This window comes from Cryptomeria japonica, chromosome 7 (genome assembly GCF_030272615.1).
Source record: "Cryptomeria japonica chromosome 7, Sugi_1.0, whole genome shotgun sequence".
In the NCBI taxonomy this organism is placed as follows: Eukaryota; Viridiplantae; Streptophyta; class Pinopsida; order Cupressales; family Cupressaceae; genus Cryptomeria; species Cryptomeria japonica.
In genome coordinates, this window is record NC_081411.1 from 651,366,664 (window position 1) to 651,387,454 (window position 20,791).

The window sequence follows — 20,791 nt, forward strand, 5'->3', positions numbered from 1 at the left end:
ACACAAAAGCATAACCGTAATCAGTACTCGATCATCAAAATCGCTCATGCAAACTGTCGAACATCGTATGCCAAGCCCTGATTGGGACCATGGCGCCCTGTCAGGGACCTTGCACACACACTAGGTCTGCACACACAATACATTTTACAAAACAACTTGGCTATTCGTGGAGGTGGAAATCACCGAAGCGGGGGTTTGACTAAGGCAAAACCCTATATAGCCGCCCATCCCATTTTTCAGATATAAGTGCAGGTTCAGGACTCGGACGACACCGCAGGATACAGATCCGAAGAGAACAGGTCGAGACAGCACTCTGTATCAAATTGCAGAGCAGAAGACTGGGACAGGGGCGCTGGGCGCCCTGGTCCCTGGTCCCTGGGACAGAGGCGCTGGGTGCCCTGGTCCTCCGGACAGACAGCTTTCCGACATTGTTTCAAAGTGCAGAACAACAGTTTCCGGTGCAGTTTTCAGGGCAGTGGCGCCCGCGCCCCCGTCCCGCACATTTTCAGTCCGATTTTGACTCCGGATACACATCTGCATTCTTATTTCATCCTTGTATTTACAGCTTTCCATTGTCTAAGTTCAATTCTGCAATCTTGTTGTTAGTTCATATTTACATTTTAGGGTTAGGAATTGGACTTGCATAATCTTACCTTTCAATTACAACAAAGGAATAGAAACCCTAATAGGTAGCCCGTGGCTCTCTCTTTCACAAAAAGAAGTAGCCAATTGTGTGATACCTCTAGGCTCTTTCGTATTCCGTAATGTGTGACAAAAGGTAGGGTTAGGGCATGATAACCTAGTCTCGCTTTTTCCCCCACACATTATTATATGCTTCATGTGATGCAATCCATTCAACTAAAAAATTATGAGATTTATTATGTCATCAAGGTGTTTTGATAGTGTATTCTAGATGCTATTATAGAGATGCTTGTATGACCATTGAGGTATTTCCGACTAGGTTTTATTTTGGCATTAGTTTTTTGACTATGAATTATGGGGTGCATATGTTGAGCTCATTTAAATTATATAATTTTATTGTTTTAATGTTATATATTATTATTATTATTTTTAAATAAAAGGCATAAGCCTCTATATACTTGTATTTCACAAAAGATCAATTACAACTTTATGCAAAAATTCCATTGTACCATCTGGTAGGCAAAGATTTATAGCTTATAACTATACCGCTAATAATTATAGATATTTAGAAATCATATTGAAACAAAAGGTATTAGGAAACATTGCTAAAAAATTTATAAAAAAATATAAGCCAAGCAACATATAACCCAAATTAACGAGAGTAAAGATGAACCCAGTCAAAAGGGAGTAAAATAAGTTGAAGTAGTGATAAATGCCAAGATATACAATGTAAATTCAAAACACAGTAAACACAACGACGCTTTTCCACACAGTAATTTGTGTAGACAACACGGGTTTGCTAGTATATTAGGAGAGCATAGTCTGAAGGAACGCTTTTGGCCGAAATAAAAAAAAAAGCATACTCTATTTTATCGAAAAAATGCATCTTATTCAATTTTATTTAGAGTAATAAAAATACTACTTATAGAGAAACTAAAACATGCATGCATTTGCTTGTCATCTACACTTCAAATTTATTCAAATCCATTTTTTGTTTACGGTATGTCATTGTAGATGCCTCTCGACAAAATTACACGCTTTGAATCCAAAGCTTCACAGAACAATCGCCAAATTCCAACCGTTCTCAAAACAGATTTATAATTATACACTTTGAATCCAGAGCTTCACAAAACAATTGCCACGTGTTGTTACACATTTACAGCGAGACATGGCACGAATTCCATGAACAACACGAGCTTTAAGGCATTGTCATATTTCACAGTTCACAAAATTATGTTTTGTACTACATTCCAATTGGAGGTGTATATATTGTGTTGCAATCCTGTGACAAATGCTATTACGACTATGAGACTGTAAAAGTTGGCGTATTCAAACGATGCTTTCATTGTAAACGACACAAAAGATTGAATCTCAAACAAGAGTGAAAAGGCACGACGAGTGGAAAATCATGAGCGAGAAAAAGACGACCTAGATCTATCCAATCATCTTGCATTGGATATCTTCAACCCTCAACCATTGATTTGAAAATTTAGCTTGTCCATTTCAAATAAAGTAAATTGTAAATTTTAAAAATACATTTATAATTATTAATTTCTACAAATTTTAATACAATAGAAACCTAATTTTAATTAAACAACATTTCAAGTAGTATAACAATTGTATTGAAAAAAGGAGAGATTAAGAGTGCAGACGAAGTTTATAATTCTAATATTTTTAATTCTCTATTTCTAAAGTTTTGTAGCCCTATTACTAAAGAAAATTTGGCTATTGTAATTCAAATTTTATTTTTATTTCTAATTATCTACTTTCTAAAGTTTTGTAGCCCTATTACTAAAGAAAATTTAGCTATTGTAGTTCAAATTTTATTTTTATTAATTATGAAAAATCTCTAAACTTTAGTCTATAGACAAAATTTTGTATCGTAATTACAAGTCATTTATTTTTCATCGCTTAAATGTTTTATTTACACTCTGATCTTAATATTTAATAGTTCTCCCCTTCTAAAAATATAGCTATTATTAAAATCTATGTAAAGATATGGCCAGCGGTAATGCAGCCATACTTCCCACATGCTCTCACATTTTATTTTTAGACTTTTTGATGGAATTGAAGTATTCAAATAAAACTGAAACTTGTTTTCCTAATTCAATAAATTAGGCATATAGTTTCAAATTGTTGTCCTTGGACTATTCTTTAGTTACATATAAATTTAATAATCTCACCAACGTAAACACATCTTGGGGACCCTCATTAATAATAAATAAGCCCTTTGGCTTAACCTACTCGCGTGACAATGATAGGTAAAGCATGTTTGTAATGCAGTATTTTAAAATTTTAATTATATCGTATAAATCGTATTAAGGTTTCACAAAAAGTAAATTAACATATAAAGTGTGTTGGTTTGTAGAAATATAAAGTGTATGGAGACAAGCATATAAATTGTAAACATAATCGCGACAAACATATAAATTGTAAACATAATCGAGACAAACGACGTATGATGATCGTCTATGTAACCATAGAAATGAACCGTTTTATAAAAAGAACATAGTCATAGAGGAACAATTATACAATTTTAATGAAAGGACCTCCTCTACGTTGGGAATCTACACTGTATCCTGACAAACCTCGATGTTGACCGAGGACTATCATAACTAATGAAAAAGGGGGTGTAATCCAAATTAACGTGGTTCCATGGAAAGAAGGTCGTGACATCGATGTTACTGTCATTGGGGCATGGCACCAAGGCCTGTCCGCGTCTCCAATGGGGTCTCACAGCACACATGATGTGAAATCGAGGGAGTCACTGACCAGTACGTAAGGGAGAAATATAGTGGCCATAGTCGCCTATACAAACTGACCGTCCCCCGAATCGTGATTTAGGTGAACAAACGCACCTCATCTATGTAAACGGTGTACATACATCTATGTAAACGATGTACATATAATCGTCAATCATAAAGGAACAGTTATACAATTTTAATGAGGACCTCCTCTGCATTGGGAATCTAATTTGTATCCTGTCAAACCTCAATGTTGGCCGAGGACTATCATAAACAACAATGAAAAAGTGGGTGTAGTCCAAAATAACGAAGTTCCATGGAAAGAAGGTCGTGACATCGGCGATACTGTCATCAAAGCATGGCACCAAAGCCCATCCATGTCTCCAATGGGGTCTCACAGCACACATGATGTGAAACCGAGGGAGAGTTGTTGGCCAATACGTATGGGCAAAATATAGTGGTCATAGTTGCCTATACAAACTGATTGTCCCCCAAATTGTGATTCGAGTGAACCAGTGAACCTCATCTATGTAAACGATGTACATATAATCCTCGATATAATATCTTCCCATGCGAACGTCCCACTCCCCTGCCTGTCTGGGAGTTGTCCTTTCGATAATATCCCCAATAACAATATCGGGGAGGCCCTGAAATAACGCAGTGTCTTTGTGGTTCTCTACCAACAAAAGACATATTCATACCATAAGAGTATTAATTATTAAAGTAGAGCATTCAATAAATTTAAGACATAAAAACATAATACTGAAAATTAAGTTGCATAAAACCTACGCTTGTCGCCTGATGTGTATGTAAATGTCATTGTCGGATGAACACAACGACAAAATGGGACCTGCATACAAAGATACATTATAAAAGATGGTTAGGGACAGTAATAGTAAACATTACAACACAATTACAATAAACAAAGATGTTCCATATTACACAACATGTTAAATGAAGAAATGGCTAAACATGAAGCACATATATGACATACTTACAAACTAAAAAACTTAATCTGAACAAATAATACCAAAATTTGTATCAGTGAGGATCATTTTGTGATCCTTGTCCACGTAAAAGACCATCAAAAGCCAATCGCCGACGAGGACTCCTATGGCCAAGTGTTGAGGGGGTGTCGAACATTGTCACACATGTGTGGATCACTTTCACCGACTACAAGACATGGCGACTAAATAAACGCGTGCAACATTCACATGTTTAGAAACCACTTAAAGGTGACACTAGAGTACCAACCTGTATTAGACACAACTGATGCAGTGGCAAGGACATGTGGTTTCGGTGCTTGGTCCAATTGCCTCTTTCCCTTTCTCCTCCTAGAAGTCTCAAAGGGGAACTCAAAAGTGATTGGCTGGTGAACATCATGAGAAATCTCAGTTGTAGTACTCTGCCTATGTTGCCGCCAATTGCGACGTCAGACCCGACTTGCACTAAACCAAGGTCGCATACGTTCGGTGGTTGTATTGGCTGGATCGCTAGAGGGACTAAAATCAAATGCCATGGCACCAACATTCTGAAGATCAGCCATGAACCTATCCAAACATCTTTTAAGTTAAACAAAGATCAACATTCACGAACATCCACTTACATTTAACATCCACTTACCCAAAACACGTGAATCGTCGAACGAATTGTTCATCATTGCAGCAACCTTCAATGCATGCTTGCATTTGAAATGCTACCGACAACAAGTTGAGGTGTTGGGTTTTCATTAGCATTAGCAGATGTTGGAGTTGACATAGGAATAGGATCTATATGAAACAAAATCTTAGAGTGAACTACACATCTTTTAAGTTAGCAAAGATCAACATTCACAAACATCCACTTACATTTAACATCCACTTACCCGAAACACATGAATCGTCGAACGAATTGTTCATCATTGCAGCAACCTTTAATGCATGCTTGCACATGTTTCCTCACAAACTCCACACACATTCACAAATGTAGAAGTGATCCCCAAATTTCCTAACCACATACAAGTTGCAAGAGGATTGACTTTTCACCCATTACCAATCGGGAATAGTGTCGTCTGCAACACAATCGACATCAAGAATTGCCTTTGCCCTCTCCATACTAGTTTGCAAATGTGTCAACCTGTAGTTTTTGATAAATCCAAAATGCTGAAATTATCGCTTATGCTTGTAGAATGGTTCCACTTTATACACAAATATAAAATACAGATTGTTCATCCTCCTCGAGCATGTCTTTTTATCATCTCTTCGGTGCAAGGACTTCAATTTTCCATGGTATGATTTGATGGCATTATTTGTATCTTGGTTAGCATGAGCGAAATTCTTGAAGTTTTTCATCCACATAGCTAGCAAAAAAAAAAATTAAAATTAAAAATAGTAGTAGGATGTCAACTACCAAACAACAACCAAAAGGGTTAACAAGTCATAATGCCAAATCCAAGGTGACGTCAAACTCACCGATACGACCTTCTCCATGACAACCATGTGTTGTAGAAGTACTCTAGAAATCATGGTTGATCACTAAATTCAACAAAGAAAGTGTGCAGCTCCTGCACAGTGCTCTTCACTTTCATGCATTGCCATCATTATCTGCCCTAGACATGGTGTTAATAAGTGGAATTCTAAAACTCTATAAATCACATTGTGTTGGTCAATCAGTGGAAAGAGCATTAAGTATGAGGGTCTTGCAAGGGTCATGAAATTGACATTTTTCTACACTTCATAGGCATGTATTGTATCAAAGCCTCGCAGTCCTAGGTATGCCTACTTAATAACAACGTTGGTATGCCTACTTAATAACAACGTCGATATCCCTACTTAATAACAACGCTGGCAGAGTTCATAAAGGAAACAATTCTCATACAATGTTTGTCCAATTTTAGTTCAATTATATCATTTTTTTCTAAAACTAGTTATTGGACACCTTTTGGTAATGTCACAACCTAGAAGAATCACTATGTATCTCTTAAATACTTTCATTACAATTTAATTAATGTGTTTTATAATCAAGATATAGTTATTAAGATGATTCACTATTAGAGTTGTAGCAAAAGTTTTAGGGTTCAAATTTATAAACCCTCGTAAATCAAATATTTAATTAGATGACATATTTTTTCATAGCTCATATGCATTTGTGTCAAGGATTAATGTATGAGATACAACCAAAAATAGTATTGAGTTAGATGTAAGTGTGGGTATTGCCCTTAGTAGATAGAGTAGAAACAATAAAAGGGTATAAAAATTTAATGAAAAATGGGTACATTGAATACATAGTTAAAATAGAGAGGTATTTTAATTATACACATTGATATGAGAATCAATGTAATGTCCACTCTCATTTTTTTCTTGTGTGCTTCTTGATTCTTATGATATATGTTATATTGAGTGTTCCATCAGTTTATTATATGATTCGTGTGATGCAATCCATTCAACTAAAAAAATTATGAGATTTATTATGCCATCAAGATGTTTTGATAGTGTATTCTAGATGCTATTATAGAGATGCTTGTATGACCATTGAGGTATTTCCAACTAGGTTTTATTTTGGCATTAGTTTTTTGACTATGAATTATGGGGTGCATATGTTGAGCTCATTTAAATTATATAATTTTATTGTTTCAATGTTATATATTATTATTATTTTTAAATAAAAGGCATAAGCCTCTATATACTTGTATTTCACAAAAGATCAATTACAACTTTATGCAAAAATTCCAAGGTACTATCTGGTAGGCAAAGATTTATAGCTTATAACTATACCACTAATAATTATAGATATGTAGAAATCATATTGAAACAAAAGGTATTAGGAAACATCGCTAAAAAATTTATAAAAAAATATAAGCCAAGCAACATAGAACCCAAAATAACAAGAGTAAAGATGAACGCACTCAAAGGGAGTAAAATAAGTTGAAGTAGTGATAAATGCCACAATACACAATGTAAATTCAAAACACAGTAAACACAACGAAGGTTTTCCACACAGTAATTTGTGTAGACAACACGAGGGTTTGCTAGTATATTAGGCGAGCATAGTCTGAAGGCACGTTTTTGGCCAAAATAAAAAAATGCATACTTTATTTCACCGAAAAAAATGCAACTTGAGTGGCCTAAAACCAAACAATTCTCACCAATAACTCAAATTGCAACATTCAAAAGAAGGGTTCCTTACCGATTTTTTTGTGTCGAAATCTTCGCCAACCCTCACTGAATCCAACCCCCTTTCTTGGGGTGACAGAAACCCTCGTTTCTACCAATATCAAACTCACAAACCCTTGCATTTTTTTGTCGAAATTACAAATCGATACTTGAAACACCATAAAATGCCCTTTCAAAGACATAAAAACTTAAATAAAGTCCACGAATAACTGAAAATTGAAACATAAAAACAATGTGTACCTTACTGGTTTTTTTCTCTTGAATTCTTCCTTCTCCCTCTTCATCCTACTTTCGTCGAGTGCAAAAAAATCGTTGTTATCCCACATCCGAAAATCTTTGCAGCCCGCGTCTTAGTCCCAATCCTATATCTACAGCAGCCTCTCTCCCTCCTCTCTTTTACGGTGTCCAAATATTCCCACCCGGAGTCTTAATGAAAACAATTTATTTACCACACAGCTGGTCACCAACATAAACCTCTTGTTGACCATGCAAGTTATGGTCGCCGGCTACGGACCGTGTGTTTTTCTGCAAAAAATACCTGCAAGACTTCACTTTTCTTGACTTCGTCGAAGCCCAACGTTTGCTTTTGTCAACACTGTCTTTGCGTCGAAAATATCCTCGCGATATCCCAACGTTCGTTTTTCTCGGCACCATCTTCGTCGTCGTAAAAGTCCTCGCGATGTAGTGTCATGTCCACGCTGGAACACAAAGCACTCTGTGCAAGGCCCACAAAATGCCACCTATGTATGGCCTGATACCCATACTAAGTACGGCGTGTTATTTATGTGCAGGATAGCCGCTTTCGTTGTTTAAAGGGCCCCATAGCCAATGTCATCTTTATGTGGTTGTCATCGTTAAACGCCACATTCCAACCATTCTCAAAACAGATATATAACTAGTATACTTATATTCAAAAAAAAATATGCGTAAAATAATGTCAAGAGATCACATATATCACATAATTGTCTTGCATGTTTATTAGTTGTCAAGGACATAAAGTTGAATAATGCTGCACTTTTTCACTCTCATTAAAGATATAATAGTTTCATATACTTAGAGACAAGTGGCAATGATTCTATTTTATTTAGAGTAATAAAATACTACTTATAGAAAAACTGAAACATGCATGCATTTACCTGTCATCTACACTTCAAATTTATTCAAAATCCATTTTTTGTTTATGGTATGTCATTGTAGATGCCTCTCAACAAAATTATACGCTTTGAATCTAGAGCTTCACAGAACAATCGCCAAATTCCAACCGTTCTCAAAACACTTTGAATCGCTTCAAAGAACAAGTGCCACATGTTGTTACACATTTACAGCGAGACATGGCACGAATTCCATGAACAACTCGAGCTTTAAGGCATTGTCGTATTTCACAATTCACAAAATTATGTTTTGTACTACATTCCAATTGGAGGCGTATATATTGTGTTGCAATCTTGTGACAAATGCTATCACAACGATGTGACGGTAAAAGTTGGCATATTCACACGATGCTTTCATTGTGAACGACACAAAAGATTGAATCTCAAACAAGAGTAAAAAAGCACGACGAGTGGAAAAACATGAGCGAGAAAAAAAAGACCTAGATCTATCCAATTGTCTTGCATTGGATATCTTCAACCCTCAACCATTGATTTGAAAATTTAGCTTGTCCATTTCAAATAAAAGACGCCTTTGACGTAAAAAATTGTAAATTTTAAAAATAGATTTATAATGAATAAATTTCTACAAATTTTAATACAATAGAAAACTAATTTTATTTAAACAACATTTCGAATAGTGTAACAATTGTATTAGAAAAAAAGTAGAGATTAAGACTCCAGACAAACTTTATAATTCTAATATTTCTAATTCTCCGCTTTCTAAAGTTTTGTAGCCCTATTACTTAAGAAAATTTGGCTATTGTAGTTCAAATTTTATTTTTTTTAATTGCAAAAATCTATACTTTAGTCTATAGACAAAATTTTGTATCGTAAATACAAGTCATTTATTTTTCATCGCTTACATTGTTTATTTACACTCTTGATCTTAATATGTGAAAAATTAAGGTAATTTAAAAATCTCCCCTTCTAATAATATAGCTATTATTAAAATCTATGTAGAGATATGGCCAGCGGTAATGCAACCATACTTCCAACATGCTCTCACATTTTGGATTTCCGATAAGGCATTTTTTTTTTGACTTTTCGATGCAATGGAAGTATTCAAATGGAACTGATACTTCTTTTCCTAAAACAATAAATTAGGCGTACAGTTTCAAACTGTTGTCCTTGGACTGTTCTTGAGTTACATATAAATTTAATAATCTCACCAACGTAAACGCATCTCGGGTACCCTCATTAATAATAAATAAGCCCTTTGGCTTAACCTACTCACGTGTCAATGATGCTTACAACACTCCAATGACAGATTGAACTGATTTTAAAATTTCAATTATATCCTATAAATCGTCCTAATGTTTCACAAAAAGTAAATTGAAAATATTCACAACCCACTATTTTTCCCTGTTCTTTTTTGTTCTTCCTTAAACATTGGCACATTGTGAACTTTCTCAATGAGATTAGATTTGTGTTCTTCCTTAAACATTGGCACATTGGCCATTTCTAAGAGGGCAATATGATCAGATTGATCCATCACTGCCCAGATTTAAATCTGTACTATTAGAAGTAGGAGCCTCGGAGTGCTGGCAAAAACATGGCAATTTGTTTGAACATCTCATCGAATGTTTATAGAATTTTGAAGCTATGGAATGCCACAAATTCTATTGCCAGATATGGTTTATTTCATTCTGTTCATTCCAATTCTTATTTTAATCTTACAATTTTTGGCCCAATGATGACAGGCAAAATACCAAAGACCTTATTGGGGATGAAGCAGAAGAGCTTGTGCACATGTTCTGTTAATCTAGGACAGTAAGTTATTTCAATTTTCTGTTGAGGGCCTAGTTCTGCAATGAAGCAATCAGGGAAAACAATGCAAGAGGCCGAGCCAAAGGATCTGAAGCTACAGAATTTGGAATTGGATGAAAGATATGAGAATTGGATTGATAAAACCCATGACAAATATAAGAATTGGATTGATAAAATCCACGACATATATGATAAATCCGTAAGACCCAACTAGAGGAAGAGTTGGATGCAATTTTTCTTCCTGGTCGGAGAAGCTAGATTCAGAAAACAATGACTCCTATCATGTCCCCACTTTAAACAAGTTATAGTTTGGTTTCTAGCTGGGCACAGGACATCTGGGAAAAATGATTGGAACAGTAGGAGAGATCCTCATTTGATGACTCAGACGAAACCCCCAGTTGAAACGCAAAACCCTAACCTTATTCAATCAACTTTCCAAATCTCAGGGGATTATTTACCGTATTTTCTATATTAATCGGAATCAAACTTTTCTAACAGATTGCCACCAATTTGGAGGTCTACAATAAGCCGTATCAAACAGGTGGGTCATTCAGTTCACACACATGATCACATCGAGTCACAAAGAGAGAAGTGTTGGGTGGATAGCTACAGATCAGTTAGATAACACAGTGGACTTCAGGCGACTACAATACATCACTAACAGAGCGCTCTCATCCATCAACTCAGCCAAGCGGACTACTCTCATAAACGCACATGCCGGAAATTAAAAGAAAGAAAAAACCTCACAAGGATTCAAGAAAGGGTTGTGCGTAATTGTACACATAATCGTGAAACTGGAAGACATATGTTTCTTGTGCATTACGCCATTGAATTCCAATCACCTCTGTTGCCAGTGTATCTATCGGGAACAGGTGGTAGCGAATTCTACTGGCATGTAGCAAGCGATTGGATATGTTCAAGCACCATTGATTTGACAAATTTTGGCGTCTTGCTTGCATTTGCTGACGTGACAAGTCAGTGGGCATTCTTGGAAACAGACCATATAGATATATTTATCTATACTAATTTTATACTATTAAAGAAAAACGATCAAATCTTCAAACTTTGAGATTAGGGTGTTGAATCCTCAAACAGATTTAAATATAACTACATGCAAACACAATTTACGTCCGAGAATGGATTCTTCCTGGCAAATTCATAAATTGGGCATATAAATTCGATACAATACGATCAGTCTAACAAAAACCCATTACAAGAAATCCTAGTCACATTTCATATTCATAGTCTGTGAAAACTATTGTGAAAGGATGTATCAGCAGCAGCAATATGCATATGGAGGAGCTCCAGGTTATACTTCTTAGACGAAAGCATTTTCAGGGCAGAGGCATCGCTTCCAACAACAACAAATTCACAGCCGGCAACAATAGACTCTGCTAAAAACTGGAATTGGGGAAAAATATTCTACAGATCTGCTTTGCTAATTTTAAAAGGGAAAATTGTCTATTTTAAACAGTGGAGGAAAAAATATTAGATCTGAGAAGAAAATAAAAAATCTTTAGCTCCACTTCACTGATTTCAAAGCTAATAGACAACGAAAATTTGAAATTTTCTTTAATCAATTTTTTTCACAGATTTACTTACCGATCTTTCCAATTCCGTCCATTCTCGTCAAAAATCTGGAACAATTTTCCATCGAACTTTATGAAACACATTTGCAGCACCTATAAATTGAACCAGCAAAATCATCATAAGTATTACGCTCCCATTAATTAAAGAAAAACAATCCATCGGATCATTTCCTTACCTGATAATTTCACCATTTCTTAAGCTGCGATAAGAAAAATATCAGCAGAATGTCATCAAGGGGAAAGAAAAAAAGTAAACTGAAACCCTAACCCTGGACAGAAATACAGACTACGTATATAAACGTCTTACAAACCCCAAGTCATAGAAACCCTAAAACCGAACATCTAAAAATATTTGGGATTTTTCCTTGCCTTTTCCTTCACCCCTGACAATTTAAAAAGTTTCTCTCTTTTCGACCTATCCATGTATACCAGTTGGAACGGCCAAATTAAGTTTTTGAAACAGTTAGACACTTTTTTACTATGCAACTAGCACTTGCACCAAAATAAGGTGCAAGGGTTACGTCTATAGTAAGATATAGTAAGATAAGGGTTACGTCTATACGTGCATCATTTTCAAAATCATGTTGAGTTTAATGTTTTTTGTTGGTGTGAAAGGGGTATTTTACCTAGCTAGTACATCACCTAGTATCCATTCACACTTGTAATTTACATTTTCTTAAGGTATACATAAGGTTATTATCACTTTATGTCTAAGTCATTAGATTAAGAGGCATGTCATAATATTATGCAATCTCGTGTCTCACTTTAGCCTATATAACTAAGTGATTCTTGTTGATGACCTAAATAACACAATGTAACAAAGGTTAAATGTTTCTACCTAACCTCTCCTAAAAGAAGCAACGAATTGTCAAATCTATAACTTCCCAAGGTCTTAGGAGTCAAGTCATGACAATGCATATTCATCAAAATCAACCACCATATACGAGTACGTGTTAAAATGTAAGAAAATATAGCTAAATGAAAACATGTGATTTTTGTGTATCTAGAAAATAAAATGTAGATATTGATAAGAGTTAGAGTTCTAAGTAAATGTTAACTAGAGTTGGCTTTATAATATATTTCACCGAAATATTTATAGTTATTTTATAATAAATTTTTATTGTCATTTGATTCTAATCTTAATTTTAATTAATTATCTTAATCTTAAATTTAATCCTCCTTAACTTTGATTTGAATAAAATCATTTTTTAAACAAAATAAAAAATAAAAGCATTAATGTAAAACATAAATAAAAAATCTCAAAAAGTAAATAATGAATAGGCATTAAAATGATATTGGTTCATTTTTATCATATATTAAATTTTGTCATTCTTTTTTACTATATTTTCTATCCATATTCTACTTAAGAATTCAAATCATAATTTCTTATATGGATCTCAACAAATTATGAGTAGAATTAACTTTTTCCATGATAATTTTTACAAAAATAACAAATAAAAAATTAAATAATAATTTAAAATTTATATAATTTTAAAATATATATTCACACATGATATCCATAACCTTGATTTTTTTTAGATCGGATGGTGTACGTGCGGGCTCTCGCAGGCGGCCAAGCTAGGGCTTCGATGCCCTAGCTCGAGGGAGGCGAAGCTGCAGGTGGGTCGTCGGGGGCAGGGAAGTGCAGGCGCGACGGGGGTGTGGAGTTGCAGGCGAGGTTGGGCAGGGTTCAGCGAAGGGAGTGGTGGGTGAAACGGGAGGTTGTGGGTGGAGCGGTGTCTGCGAGCGGCTCGGCTTTGGGGCTGCTGCGTGTCGTGGGCTTTCAGGGGGTTAGGGGTTTCGGCAAGCTCCCTCTCACGGTGGGGTCGAGGGTTTTGTGCTTTCCCGAGTGGCCCTTTGGGGTGTGGGCCTTTTTTTTATCTTGCTTAATTTTTCGAAGCTCCAATGACGAGTATTGGTGGTGAGGACTCGCAAGTACCTCCAGCCATGGATTTTCACGTTGCAGTGGGCTCAAAACCCCCATTCCAAAGTATGAAGACTTTTAACAATAACCTTTTCTCATCTGAATCGGGATCGGGGACTGTTGGTGGTTCTCGCATTATGAAGATTAATGGTTGCCTGGAGAGATGCAGTGAGAGACCGAAGTTGGTTATTCCTCTAAAACTGATTGTTGAAGACGTTGAGTACTTTTCAAAACACTCGCTTTATTGCAAGTTTTTGGGAATGAGGGTTTCTTTGCAATTTTTCGAAAACTGGGCGCAGAGGACTTGGGCTCTGGAAGGGGAAATGGAGATTCTGATGTTGGCAAACAACTATTTCATGGTTACCTTCAACTGCATGGAGGATCACAATAGGGTCGTTGAAGGAGGCCCATATTTTAACAACCAAGTGGGGTTGTTCATCAAGCCTTGGCATGCAAGGTTTAACCCTTAGGAGGAGCTCCCAAACAGGGTTCCAGTGTAGGTTCATTTGCCACGTTTTCCTGTGGAATGTTGTCGGGAGGATGTGCTATGATTGCTGGCCGCACTGCTTGAGAAGCCAGTGGGATCCTCAACGCAAACCCTAGGGAGAAAGGTAATGACTTTTGCGTGTATTTGTGTTGAAATTGATCTTAGTAAACCTTTGCCAGACGATATAGATATGTGTGCGGGCTCTTATTCATGGGTTCAACAGCTTGATTATGAGACTTTACCTTTCTGTTGTCGTCTGTGTCATGAGTATGGTTATTTACAGCGTAAGTGCCCTAGATATAAACCGGTGGTACGTCAACCTCAACAGTCGGCCCAGAGTCAAGATAGGGTTGATAAAGGAAAAGCTACTATGTCAGCCGAGGTAGAGGGTACTAATGGTTTTGTCTCAGTTAAGACAAGGAACAGGAATTGAGGACAAAAGAGGTCCTTACTGTTAGGGTTTCAAGCAGATCCGAAGCAAATATGAACTAACAATTATATGCAGATTTAAATACAAAAGATAAAGAAATAAAACAGGACACAGATAACACAGAGATTTAACGTGGTTCACCCAGAATGGGTTACGTCCACCATACACAGCCGTCCAATCTTTCTTATTATCCAGCAAAAATAGTACATCAACCTTACAATGCCTTAAGCATCCCAGCCACTTATAACATGCATTTTTAGGGCAACAAACAAAGTCGGCCTTTTTAGGGTTTTATTACAATGTCGGTTTTCATCAACAAAAACGGCAAAAAAAAAAATTTCTCGGGGGCTGCCGCCCCCGAACCCCCGCTTTCTCGGGGGCTACCGCCCCCGAACCCCTGCCCGGGGCCCGGCCCGGCCCCAGACCCCGGCGAGGATACGTGCTGAGTGTACAGTACTTTGCTGATCAGTCGCCACATTTCAACAATCTCCCACTTGGAGACTGATCAGGCTCCACACCGAACAATCTCCCACTTGGAGACTAATACTACACGACACCACTGTACATGCAACATCCGCTGGATAAAACACTAGGACTTGACTGGTATAAATTCCACAATTATTAATCAAGAAGACCAACAGAAACTGATGAAGAAATCAGCTTCTCCTGTGGAACTGCCTTTGTGAACATATCGGCAGGATTCTCACTTGTGTGAATCTTCTCAAGCCGTAACTGACCCTCCTCCAAAATAGTCCGGATGAAGTGGTACCTGAGCTGAATGTGCTTTGTCCTTGAATGAAAAGCAGAGTTCTTCGCAAGATGAATGGCACTCTGGCTATCAGTATACAATGGGCTATCCTCTTGTGTCTGACCCAATTCCTTCAGAAAACATTGCAACCAAATCATCTCTTTGCTGGCTTCTGTAGCAGCAACATACTCAGCTTCAGTGGTTGAAAGTGCAACAACCTTTTGCAGCCTAGAAATCCAACTGACTGCAGTTCCCCCTATAGTAAAAACATACCCTGTAGTACTCCTCCGTGAATCAATATCACCTGCCAGATCAGAGTCAACAAATCCACTTAGAGCAACATTAGATCCTTTGAAACATAATGCCTTCGTAGTAGTTCCTTTCAAATACCGAAGAATCCATTTCACAGCATTCCAATGTTTCATACCCGGATTACTCATAAACCTGCTCACAACTCCCACTGCATGTGCAATATCTGGCCTTGTGCATACCATTGCATACATCAGACTGCCAACAGCTGATGAATACGGGATGTTAGACATTTTATTAACCTCTTCCTGTGCCTTTGGACACATCTCCTTAGTCAATTTGAAATGACTAGCCAAAGGTGTACTAACTGCTTTTGCATCCTGCATGTTAAATCTTTTCAACACCTTCTTTATATACTCACTTTGGGACAAATTCAAGGTTCTATTTTTCCTGTCCCGTGTAATCCTCATACCGAGAATTTGCTTAGCTGCACCCAAATCCTTCATAGCAAATGACCTGGCTAATTTTTGTTTAAGATCATTTATATGTTGCATGTTAGACCCAGCAACAAGCATGTCATCAACATAAAGCAACAGGATAATATAACTGCCATTATCAAATCTCTTAAAATATACACAATGATCAAAATGACATCTATGATAACCGTGTTCAGCCATGAAACTATCAAATTTTAAATACCATTGTCGGGGTGCTTGCTTTAGGCCATACAGACTTTTCTTCAACCTGCACACCAAGTTCTCCTTACCTTTGACCTCATATCCCTGTGGTTGCAACATGTAAATTTCCTCCTCCAAATCTCCATGGAGAAAAGCTGTTTTGACATCTAATTGTTCAAGATGTAAATCATCTGCAGCCACAAGACTAAGTACAGTTCTAATTGAAGTCATTTTTACAACTGGAGAAAATATTTCATCATAATCTATACCCTTTTTTTGTGCAAAACCTTTTACCACAAGTCTGGCCTTATATCTTTTCTGACCTCCTTCCTCCTCCTTCAGCCGATAAACCCATTTGTTAGGCAAGGCTCTTTTTTCTGCAGGTAAAGGGACTAAGTCCCAAGTCTTATTTTTCATCAAGGAGTCCATCTCCTCTTTCATGCCTAGTTGCCATTGTTGTTTGGCATCCACCTGCATTGCTTCTTCATATTCTTCTGGTTCACCAGAATCTGTTAATAAAATAGAATACAAAGAAGGAGAAAATCTTTCAGGGGGTCTACTTGTCCTCGTAGAACGTCTAACACTTGCAGGAGTTTGTGGGACAATCTGTTGTTGCTGAGCATCAGGTACCTGTGGCATTTCATTTTCAGGAATCTCATCCAACACCACATATTCTTGTTTGTCCTGTTCATGCTTCTTTTCCTGCATCTGTTCTTTATACATAACCTTCTCATTGAATATAACATCTCTACTTCTAATTATTTTCTTATTTTCAAAATCCCATAACCGATAGCCATATTCATCTATCCCATATCCAATGAAGGTACATTTCTGAGATTTAGCATCAAGCTTGGTTCTGTTTTCTTTATCAACATGGACAAAAACTTCGCAACCAAAAGTTTTTAGAAAAGAATAATTTACCTTTTTACCAGTCCATGCCTCCTCTGGAATACCACCATCCAAAGGGGTTGAAGGTCCTCTATTTATCAAATAGACAGCAGTATGTACAGCATCTGCCCAAAAATGTAAGGGCAATCCAGCATGCAATCTCATGCTCCTCGCACGTTCCATGATGGTCCTATTCATTCTCTCTGACACACCATTTTCCTGTGGAGTTCCTGGAACTGTCTTCTGCTTTCGAATCCCATTTAAGGAACAGTAATCTTCAAATGCTTTGCTGCAATACTCACCTCCATTATCCGATCTGAGACACTTCAACTTTTTTCCTGTCTCATTTTCAACCAGAGCTTTCCATTTCTTAAAAGTTTCAAAAACATCTGATTTTTGTTTTAGGAAATATACCCATGTTTTTCTAGTTGAGTCATCAATAAAAATAACATAATAACAAGAGCCACCAAGAGATGATACTTGAGCCGGTCCCCATACATCTGAATGTACAAGCTCTAACTTCTCACTCTTCTTCTCTTTCCCAACCTTGAGAAATCTGACTCTTTTCTGTTTACCATAAACACAGTTTTCACAGAACTCTAAATCAATCTTCTTTAGTCCTGGCAATAGATTTTTGGAGTGAAGGATTTTCATCCCTTTCTCACTCATGTGCCCAAGCCTATGGTGCCACATTATCGAATCTGTTCTTGCAACATTTATTGTTGTTGTCCCTGCAGTAACTTTATCTGTAGCAGCTAAGGTAGAGTAAGTGTTACCAGTACACAGATATAATGTGCCTACCTTCGCACCTTTAGCTACTACTAACGATCCTTTAGTGACCTTCCACATACTATCTGAGAAGGTAACTATGCAACCTTCACTACCTAGTTGCCCTGCAGAAATTAAATTTCTTCTTAAATTAGGAACATGTCTTACCTCCTGCAAAAACCAGTCATTACCATTCTGCAACTTGATCTTTATCTTTCCTTTTCCAACAATTTGACAGGGCTCATCATCACCCAAATATACCTGTCCAAAATCACCTTGAACATAATCTAGAAAATATTTTCTATGGGGTGTAGCATGAAATGAAGCCCCAGAATCTATTACCCAGGAATCATTAACATTATCCAAACATAAGATTAAAGCATCTTGTAGAGTATTACTTGCAATATTAGCTTCCTTACTGTCATTTTCATTTTTGTCTCCTTCTTTGTTTTTCCGAGACCAACAGTCTTTCTTTAGATGACCAGGCTTTCCGCAGTACCAGCAATCTTTCTTTCCTCTAGATTGAGAGCGTCCTTTCTTTGACTTCCCTCGTGACTTCTCATTTCCAGGGCCTTTTCCTCTTTCCTTTGATCTTCCTCTGTTCTCCACATTCAAAACACTACCCGATGATGTTGGAGTCTCACCTGTGCTTTTCCTTCGCATTTCCTCGCTTAGAATAACACCAACAATATCATCAAATACCAAAGTATTTTTACCAGAGACAGAGTTACTTACAGCCATAACCAAACTATTCCAGCTTTCTGGCAAAGAACATAAAATCAAGAGAGCCCTAACCTCTTCTGCAAAGGTAATTTTTACCGAAGACAATTGACTGGTAATTGTATTAAATTCATTTAAGTGCTCCGCTACAGATCCTCCCTCACTCATTTTCAAATTAAACAAACGCTTCATAAGAAATACCTTATTCGAAGCCGAGGGTTTCTCATACAGCTTAGCCAATGTTGCCATCAAATCTACAGTCGTTTTTGCTTCTGTTATATTGAATGCTACAGACGCTGCAAGGCACAATCGAATGGATCCCAGTGCCTTTCTATCTAAAATGTCTCACTCTTCATCTGATATTGTGGTCGGTTTCTTTGCCTTTCCTTCCAATGGCCGCCACAAATCCTTTTGATACAGGTAATCCTCCATCTGCATTTTCCATAACTGATAATTCTGGCCGTTAAACTTTTCGACCTTGAATTTGGAATCCTCCATTGCTCCCACTCAAATCTGAAAGTCCTGCCAATTTACAGAAAACCTCGCTCTGATACCAATTGTTAGGGTTTCAAGCAGATCCGAAGCAAATATGAACTAACAATTATATGCAGATTTAAATACAAAAGATAAAGAAATAAAACAGGACACAGATAACACAGAGATTTAACGTGGTTCACCCAGAATGGGTTACGTCCACCATACACAGCCGTCCAATCTTTCTTATTATCCAGCAAAAATAGTACATCAACCTTACAATGCCTTAAGCATCCCAGCCACTTATAACATGCATTTTTAGGGCAACAAACAAAGTTGGCCTTTTTAGGGTTTTATTACAATGTCGGTTTTCATCAACAAAAACGGCAAAAAAAAAATTTTCTCGGGGGCTGCCGCCCCCGAACCCCCGCTTTCCCCCGGCGAGGATACGTGCTGAGTGTACAGTACTTTGCTGATCAGTCGCCACATTTCAACACTTACAGGAGAGACAGGAAGAGGATACCTTTAACAGATTTGAGGCCTTGGACAACCTTAGCCATCAGGAAAGTGAATATGGGGTTAACTCCTTTGGAACAAGGTGCATCAAGGGGGGTCTTGAAAGAGGTATTGAGGATTTTACCCAGGCCCTGCAAGTGATTGGAAGCCAGCAAATGTAGATAGATCAGACAGTAGGGGTCCAGTTGGGAATCACTCCTGGTTCGAAGGTAAATTTGGTTGGGGGGGAGGGCTCTCCGATAGCCCTAAAATTGGAACCGGCTGGGGCTAAAAGTAACAAGTCCTCTATTCACCTGGGGCTACATCAGAAAGATATTAAGAAAAGTGCTACGGAGAAGAACTCAAAGGTTGGTAGAAAGAAGGACTTGGATAAAATCAAATTGATGGGAGAAAATTTGGTTGAGTCAGGGTCAGTAAAGACTTTGGATTCTCACTTTTCCAATCCTCCTAAATGATTGTGCTCTCATGGAATGTAAGGGGCTTGAATAGCGGCCCTAGACAAAAAGTTGTTCAGGATTTGATTAGGAATCAGTCACCTGATGTCCTATTCTTGCAAGAAACTAAACTCTCAGTGGAGAGTATGATGGGTCTAGTGCTGAAGCTCTGGGGGCGAGGCGAATGTCAGTGTATTGGGGCTGTTGGTTCCTCTGGAGGGGTGGCCTGTCTTTGGAACCCTTCAAGGATTCACCCCGTCTGGTGGATGGCTTCCAGATCTTCTCTATCTGGGGTTGCCTCCATTCTTGAGACCAGAGATCTTATTTTGTTTACTAATATATATGCCCCCACCGATCTTCAGGGCAAACAGAACTTACGGTCTCATATTTCTTGTATGTGAAGGCTGGTCCCTTTCCATCCTTGGATTATGG

General features: G+C 37.4%; 1 protein-coding gene across 11 annotated transcripts in view; it reads right to left on the reverse strand.

Annotated features, from left to right (window-relative positions):
- Positions 1 to 12,531, reverse strand: part of LOC131071217 (uncharacterized) — a 33,961-nt gene extending 21,430 nt beyond the window's left edge. For 4 of the 11 annotated variants that reach the window (XR_009358345.1, XR_009358341.1, XR_009358338.1 and 1 more), the window contains exons 1-3: positions 12,221 to 12,531; positions 12,058 to 12,137; positions 4,176 to 4,236 (exon numbers count right to left, since the gene is read on the reverse strand). The gene's annotated coding sequence lies outside the window, so the exon portion shown is untranslated. Of the gene's footprint in view, position 1; positions 4,063 to 4,175; positions 4,237 to 12,057; positions 12,138 to 12,220 lie in introns of those variants that run through there. The other 7 variants (XR_009358340.1, XR_009358343.1, XR_009358346.1 and 4 more) reach the window with 5 other exon arrangements.
- Positions 12,532 to 20,791: the final 8,260 nt, after the last annotated feature.